Below are 8,688 nucleotides of genomic sequence, written 5' to 3' on the forward strand. Positions count from 1 at the left end.
CACCCACCCACCCAGTACAGTCTCCTTTCATACTCCAGCCGCCCACCAGTCTTCCTGTCTCCATATCCACTGGTTCACCTGTTTTCCATTTTCCAGTCATTGGCCTCTTTTCCACAGTCAGTGTCCACATTGTTTCCCGTTGCGTTGCTACCTATATGTAAGTCGGTACTTGCCTACATGCCTGCCCCTCCGTCTGTCTGTCTGTTAGCCTGATCCTCTCCTGTTTATCTATTTAAGGTCCTTCACTGCAGCAGTCTGCCTGTGTGTCTGTCGGCCTGTGCTCCGACCACACGGTAGTTACTAAAATCAGAGACGTCAGACGCTAACTGGAACCTCTTTGTTTACTCAGGGTCAGAATACTCCCATTCATCGTTCAGTTCAGGCTATAAAGACAATCTCAGAAGAACAACGGCGGTTTATGGAGAAGTGATAAGAACTGGAATTACATGTATACATAATGACATGGATGCTATAGAGCAGCAGGACGGATTTGTAGGTCAAACTATCACAGATGAAATATTTTTGCCTGCGGGGTGGTGCAGGCAAAACTTTCCAGACAGGACTGAAGCTCTGCAGGGATCGGCGGGAGGGGTTGGAAAATCTGAGTCAGTGGGTGGGTGCAGGATTAAAAAAAAAAAAAAAAACAGTTCCACGCAGCCCTCTAAATAATTAATTTAATTACACAGACAAGGTATGCATTATGCTTCTCTATCTTACTCCGGGTTTCAGTATGTGACTGCATCTAAAGTCTAAACTTACACCTGTTTATTGCATTAAAAGATTTAAAGTTAAAGATCTTCAGGTAGTTGAAATGAAAAAAAAACAAAAAAAAAACCATTAAAAACAAAGAGAGACAGATAAAACCAGTGACAGAATCGTTCATGACATGGGTTAAAAACTGAACCCATTCTGTCAGAGGTCAAGGCTGATGGCCGGTATCTGCTCGAGCACCTTTCTATCCGCTGTGCTTATCAAATGTCAAACTGCTGCCTTCGGTCTGGTGACGCATCTCAATCTTCTCTTTAATTTCAGTCTGTTTCCATGAGCACAAGGATTTTCAAGCATCGTGCTACTTTCAGCAAATTACTTGGGGAAACTGTCACAGCTTTGCTTTTAATTTCACCAAGAAAAGAAGAACTCTGCACAAAGTGGCCCGACCTCTCAAGTATGGAAACAGACGTACAGTGCTGTAAATGAAACATGTCGCTGAACACTGTCTTTAAAACCTAAAAATCAGCCGTAGAACAACATGGAAGTAGAGCTCATCATTCTGCAGACCTGTAGCTGAACCTTTCACCTCTGATTCAGCTTTATTGTATCTTAAACCAAAACACAGTCACAATCAGAAAACCGACCTAATATAGAAATGCTTGTCAGAGCCGAGCCAGAGTCATAAATGAGCGCATTCGAGCTCTAATCTAATAAAAAAAATAACAACATGAGGCTAATTCTGCCACAGCACTCCTCCATGGGTATGTGCACAGTCCTTTAATCACCACAGCTCTCTTAACTCGAAGCCAACAATAATATTTCCTTGTCACTTCACCTCTTGAGCTGGTTCCCCAAACCCCCATGTATTAGCGAGTATAAAAATAGCACCAGCACAGGGGGCAGGGAGGCTGCGTATTTATGACCATACTTGACCACCCGGGGTGATGTTAGGAAAGCAGCATGGAAGGCTAAAGCTCCGCTCCTGCTCCACCTTTCCCTTCTTAACGCTCAGCCTCTTCCATTTTCCCCTCCTCCCAAGTCTTCATCCTCCCTGATTGATCTTGCAACCCTTCACTAGCTTAAATTACATCAGCCAGTGGCTTTGCGCAACGACAAAAAGGCCCTCAGTTTTCACAGATCATAATTCTCCCCAAGAGCTTCAAGTTTTAAAAGGTGCCATGTTCAATTTCAGCCTCTGGCAATGCGTCACACCCCCAACCCTCGCATTCTGATATGAATTATGTCGCTGCATGGATTGTGTTTTACGTTTACAGCCCTGCTCAGTGACAGAAAGCTGCTTACCAATCAAGTGAGTATGAAACAGGGAGCAAGAGGTAGGAAACAGACAGTGGCTGCGGGAATACCCAATGGATTGTTTGCACAGTTTGCTGTCAGTGCCTGATCAACTACCGCGAGTCTGATTCCCCGGATCTAACCGTACATGCTCATACTGGCTGCTAAAACAAACTGAGCGCCAGCAGTCGTTGACAGGAACTAGAATATTTGAAATAGGTTTATGTGGCTGTGGGTGTGGTGGTTTACATTGTGTAAACACGGAACTGTGTTCTTGACACGCTCGGTGACGTCTGCCCAGCGTGGAGCCGCTACTGTCCAGAAGTCAAAAACACAGTTCAGAATGAACTCCACTTGATCATTACAATAAAGGAATACAGTACGTCACCTGATACAATCATTTTCATTGTGTTCGGACACTGATGGATTTCATTAAACTGCTGTATCAGGCTGTCGCTACACAGACAATACTTACAGGATGAATTAATTGTTGGTTTCATTGTTGGTTTGGCTTCATCTATATCATGACCCAGCTATTTGGCTGTTTTTAAACCTAACTTAATGAAAAAGTGACAGCCCTACTAGAAGGTAACATAAATGAAAAAGAAAAAAGAAACATTTACATATAGGTCATTGCAACATTGTGTCATGCCTAGGAATGGCAGAAAAATGTGTGGTTTTGGTACGCCTTCACAGTTGTCTGCCTCCTCCACTCAGATTAGTTTCAGGTTACATCCCTGTTTATCCACAGTCATATAAAATATTAACCATTTGTGTGAAATTTTGTCAGAATTGCTGTTAAGTCTCGAGTTATGGCTAACGTGTGTTTTGTGTGGTCACACTGACCGTGACCTTTGACTACTAAAGCTTAATCTGTTCCTTCCTTGAGTCCAAGTGAACGTTTATGCCAAATCTGAAGGGATTCCCTTGAGGAGTTCTCGAGATATTGCGTTTCACGAGGCCAAAACCATGTTTTGTTTGTTCACCATGACCTCAACCTTTGACCTTTGACCACCAAAATCTAATCAGTTCATCCTTGACTCCTTGTGAATGTTTTTTTTTTAAGAAATTCCCTCAAGACATTACTGAGATATCGCGTTCACAAGAATGGGACGGATGTACGGACGCACAGCCTGAAAACATAACGCCCCCAGCCCTGGCCCCTGACCTCGGATCAGAACTCCACCAAAGGGGATAAGATAACACTGATTATGTTGAGAGAGAGGGGAGAGTTTTATGGCAGTGTTCATGTCAGGCTCATCTGTACTAACATGCAGGCCCTGTAGAGGCTCGTCCATAGGTCTGCATGTTCGCCCCCCTCATGTCCGGCTTGCCTAGAGTCATGCCAGCATGTGCTCATGCAAAGAAAAGGTAGGAATGAATAGGGAAAGTCCAGTAGTTAGAGCAGTGTGTAGGCTACCAACAACAGGTGCACAGCTGGCTCCCTGTGATTCAGACAGACCCAGCTGTGTGAAGTACGCTGCTGTTCAGTTAGGCAAAGAGAAACACCGGGGTGAAGCAACAAATGCAAATTAGTGTAGATATCACTGCAACAATCACCAGCTATTGTAATGAGACAAACAGAGTGGAGTAGGGCTGTACCTGCAGTTTCATCATGGTCAAGCAGGGGGTCGGCTCTTTGACCTTAAAAACCCAGGGATCCATGGGGTCATCCAGCCATGAGCCCAGATGATGAACCCCTTTCACTAAACGGTCCGTATATGCTGTGTCTTCATTTCAGGTGGTTCATATAATTAATCGGGACAACCTTAATTAATTAATCACATTTCACACCCGAAAAAAACATCATGCCATGTCTACATCATTCTGAACTATGATGGAGGCAACGTTTCTAAAACGCTAAGAAAGTGGAGAAAAACGAAGTTTCCATTTACAAGCCGAGAGCAAACTGTGTGAATTTATGAGAGAAGTGAGGAGGAGTAAAAGTGCATGTAGAGACAAGGGGCGGCCCTCTACAGGACATAGTGTTATTTGTTTAAAAGTCTAACAACGTAAATTAAAAACAAACTATGATTAAATGAAAGAAAAATTTAAAAAAAATATTAATATCCCAAAAAGTCCAGCACCCAAGAGCAAATAATAATCAATACATTTGAATAAAAGATCCTAATAAGATATTTTAATAATTCAGTCTCAATTCTAAAAGGGAAAATTGATCAGTAAATTCCCTTAAAGTCATTAAAAACACGATAGTTGAAATAGGTTTTTGTTTTGACTCTAATTTCCAAAAGTTTTTGAAAATATAGTTTCAATAGTAAAAAAACTGATATATTCACAGATTTTTAAAATCAGAAATAACCAAAATATATAACTTGCTATTACTGATGCTCCTTGTTTACCAAAATACAGTGTTTTTAAAGGTTATTTTTGACCACGTAGGCCATGTTCAATATTTCATTACTACTCATTTTGCAGTATCTGGATAAAAACCTGTAATATGTTCAAATTTAGATTGAAAGCATGTGACAAAGATGTACTCTAAAAGTACTACAAATTACAATTACAAATAAAATACCAAATAGTGATTCACAGACAGCATGAAAGTTTAATCATTTACTCATAATTATGAAGTTATTGGATGTAATTCCTCTTTAGTCACCAGTGTACAGTTAGTTTGCATCATGTTAAGTCTACAGTCAGCACCACACAGACCAAACACAGTCATTCCTCTACAGCCCTTTTGCCTGCGTCCATTTGCCCTCGGTCTCTGTGTGACCGCTACCAAGACGGCAGCCATGTGTCAGTGGCCTTTTTCACACTGAGCCAGTCCCTACCCAGGACTGAGCCAGGCCAGCAGGAGATCCGGAACGGCTCGATTGAGCCAAGGCACAAAGGGCCAGCTGCTTGCGGAGCACTGGCTTTACATAGAAGGAAGTGGGGCTTACTGAATATACTGAATACATGCGACCCCTCTTTTTATAGTGCACTTCTTCCAAATGAAAGATTAGTGGTGGAAACAGGCACGCACTGAGAACGATTTTGAGGAATATGTTTGTAAGGAATATATTTATTTATATATATAATTGCTCAGGATATACTGGAATAATTATGAGCAAGTATCCCATGATCAACCAGTGAGTGGTACGCTATCGTCCTCAGCTTTAATCCGTCTTCTCTCAGTGACAGTATAAAAAAAAAAAACAAAAGCCCGTCTACTCACGTTTCACTCGCTGCCACTTCAACTCTTCATTTGTGTGTTTTGCTCTAATCAATTGCCATACCTTCACAACACCTAGTGTCCTGAACTGACGTCTGTGGCATTATGTGACGTGAAGGTGTAAAAATGGGTCTGACGTGGCGAGCCACACTCATTGTCTGCATTAACTGTGCGCCGCTCAACTTAAGCTTGAAGCAGTGGCTTTTGAAGGCATGCAAGTGCACAAACACATCGGCGAGGCTCATAAATATCTCATTCTACAAGGGATTTCACGTATGCATTCTTATGAGAGCTTACGCTGAAAAAGTTGACGTGCAGTAAGTGCATTAAATATAGCTGCATAAGAGCTGCTGGGCTGAAGTGGCGAGGAAAAAAAGACTTATGTGGAGGAAAGCAAGGCCATTTTATTTTCCTTCTCGGCTCTACAGTGAATTTTCTACATTATTAATCCTCAAATTAACCTGGTTTGTGTTACTTGTGGCAATTTAAAGAAAGTAGTCAGTTTCAGAAGATGGAAAGGTTTCTGACCTGACGCAGTGGAGATCCCATGAATTAATTTTTAAGTGTTAGTGTGAAAGAGCCGCTCTCAGACTAAGAAATAATTTATCTTTTATACTGTAGCCTACGCCATCCATTCATTCATGAAAACACAACATAATTCACAATATGCAACTGAATATTTTCATGTATTTTCCGAATGAGCAAGTATCATTTCATTCATTCTGGTCTCTTCTATAGTTTAAAGGCCTTGGATCAACACGTTTCTGTGTTAAAACTAATACAAACTAGAGCAGTTGTGACTTTGCTTCAGCATTTGGCCCAAAACCAGATGACAATCTGAGGGATAGCACAGACAAACAGCTCCCTGTTTCATCAAGGAGTAAAAGACACCCAATTTACACTTCCTAATAAACTAACAGCCCAACAGCTGATTGAGTGAATCTGTGAAGCCAGTCAACAACATCATAAATATCCTCTTCATGGACATATTTATGGTCAAAAACATCATAAATATGCAAAAATGCTCACAGTCAGATTTTCAGAGTCAGGGAGTGCAGATCACACACAACCTATCACAATAAAAGCCTTTCAGTGAAAGCTGCTCTCCCCTGAGGCGCCCCTGTTGGGAAGACCCCTATTTCCCAAAAGGCTTTGTCACAGATGCTCCTTTTGTCTAAATTAGAAAATGATTATCACAGACAGAAAGGTCAAACTGTCTGCTGGAGAAAGAAGTTGAAAGTCACATAAATATAGCAGCTAATATTTCGACAGAATATAAACTTGTAAATGAAGGAGATCTGACCTGTGACGTGGTGCTTTCACATCTGATGATCAAACTACAGTAAGAGTCACACTCACAGCTTTCCAGGTAATCTGACAGACTTTACGATTAGAAATAGAATGATCAAATAATAATCTGTGGTAAAGGACTCAGACTTTGATTTATCTTTGCTCTTCAGTTATATTTAAACACCCACCTCTTCAGAAAACCCCTCCAAAGAAACAAAGCACCGCATCAGGTGAAGCATTTCCTCAGCTGTTGACATTGTTGTAAGATCCAATCTTCAAGATATGATGGAGTGGCTTAAAAAAAACCCAGAGCTGGAAGTATTGATGTCTAAAGCACTTTAGCAGTATCTCTGTCTCCCTCCCGCGCACGCGCACACACACACACACACACACACACACACACATACACACACACACAAAATCCACTTCCCCTTCCTGGTAAAGTACAGGATGTGCGGATGGAGAACTAAGCAGTTTTTTTCTCCACTACTGTTGCCAGGAATGCTTTATGGGCCATGTTAATATTGGAGTTCGCCTGCTGGAAAGATTGCTCGATTCAATCAAGCAAGTCACTGCCTTGTAAAGTCATTACACTTTGTGCAATGTCATGCGTTCTGGAGCCAGTGGACAGTGCTGCGTTCTGTCCCGGCATTAGGGAAGTGGCCTAGCGGAAGCACGTGTGCCGGGCACGTCAGCATCTATAAATAGCCATCACCTAACTAACATAAACACTTTTCAAAAATCAATTAGAGATGCTTTTTTCCAGAACCAAAACACAGCATGTTGTCCTTGTCAACTCGTGCTCGCGGCAGACTTAAAAATAAAAGACTTGATTTACTTTCCGGCTGAATTTGCACGCGCTGGAAGCTGGAGGGTATGAGATTGCAAAAGACACGAGGAGAGAAGATGGGGAGATTACACGGTAGGCAGGGAGGAGGAAGTTGATATCAGGGTAGAATATCAGGAGGAGGAAGAAAAATACCTCACCTGACCTCACTGATATCATCTCCTGCAACTGTGTCACTTTTCAGACAGGGGCAGAAGTGCTGCAGGGAAAAACTTGAAATATGCATACAGGAAGAGCGGAGAGGCCAAGTGAGAGGAAAGAAAACACAAACAGGAGCAGCAGTTTGAAGTGAGTGGAGAAGGAGGAGAGGAGAGGAGAGGGCAGCAACTACTTTTAAAGCATGTGCTGAAATAAGCAGAGTCTTACCTGCTCAGAGGTTGTGGTCGGTGGGATGGAGAAGTGAGGAGAGTCAAAGGGTCCCGGGGTGGTCTGGGTGGTAGGGGGGTCTCGGTCCGGCTCGAAGCAGGGCTGGAGGGTGGTCCAGGAGAGGGGAGGAAGGATGGAGTGACAGGGAGCAGGGAGACGGGGAGGCTAAAGGGGGGAGAAGAAACGCTGCTTGCCTCTCCCTCCCTTTCTCTCTCTCCCTTTATCTCTTTTCTCCCTCCAACATACACACACTCTGACACACGCGCTCGGAGGCAGACACCAAAACCCAGAGTCACTCAGATAATAGGCAGAGAAAGAGTCTTTACATTTACACACTCTGCCACAGGGAGAGGATGGGGGTGAGCTCTCCTCCCACTCTCCTCCAGGCAGCCAATGGGAGGCTGCAGAGGGGCGTCCAGGCAGCCAATGAGAGAGGAGACAGCCGGTGCCTTGCCCTAGCCAATAAGTGCAATAGCTCATATCCAGTTGGAATAATTACAGTATGGAAGGAGTCATGAAAAGCTTCCCTTTTGAAGGACAGAGCGAGCGCTGCTCTCCAGCCAGTGAGTGTGATTTAGAGCTGCCACAGACATTAGAGTGATTAGATTCTGGGCCACTTAACCCAGCACAATATAACTGCATGCTTCTCTGCAGACCTGGCAGAAGCTCGGCAGCCGGACAGAAAAAAAAAAAAGGAGCCTTCAGTGAAGCTAGAGATTGAGAATTAGTCAGAACACAAAGGCAGGGACACATGATGACTCATGCAGGCATGTGTTCACATTCATGGGGTCTCACACAAACACCCACCATAATCAATTCCCCTGCGCCACGCACAGCAAATTTACACTCAGCACTCTCCTACAGCGCTCATCAACAACTCTGAGTGGATAATAAGAGCAGTGTGACATTTCACCAGACGCTGTTGCCTGCACGTTCGCTAAGGAGCTCACTACACTTTCTACAAGTCTTATTTTAAACCCCCGACCCCTTCCCTCCCTCCCTC

General features: G+C 43.2%; 1 protein-coding gene across 4 annotated transcripts in view; it reads right to left on the minus strand.

Annotated features, from left to right (window-relative positions):
- The window catches only part of pcbp3 (poly(rC) binding protein 3), a 75,092-nt gene extending 67,121 nt beyond the window's left edge, over positions 1-7,971 (minus strand). For all 4 annotated transcript variants that reach the window (XM_023423162.2, XM_023423160.2, XM_023423161.2 and 1 more), the window contains exon 1: positions 7,686-7,971. The gene's annotated coding sequence lies outside the window, so the exon portion shown is untranslated. The remainder of the gene's footprint in view (positions 1-7,685) is intronic.
- Positions 7,972-8,688: the final 717 nt, after the last annotated feature.

Source organism: Seriola lalandi, unplaced genomic scaffold, assembly GCF_002814215.2.
Source record: "Seriola lalandi dorsalis isolate HSWRI2012SDOR001 ecotype SW California unplaced genomic scaffold, Sedor1 jcf7180002054689, whole genome shotgun sequence".
Taxonomy (NCBI): Eukaryota; Metazoa; Chordata; class Actinopteri; order Carangiformes; family Carangidae; genus Seriola; species Seriola lalandi.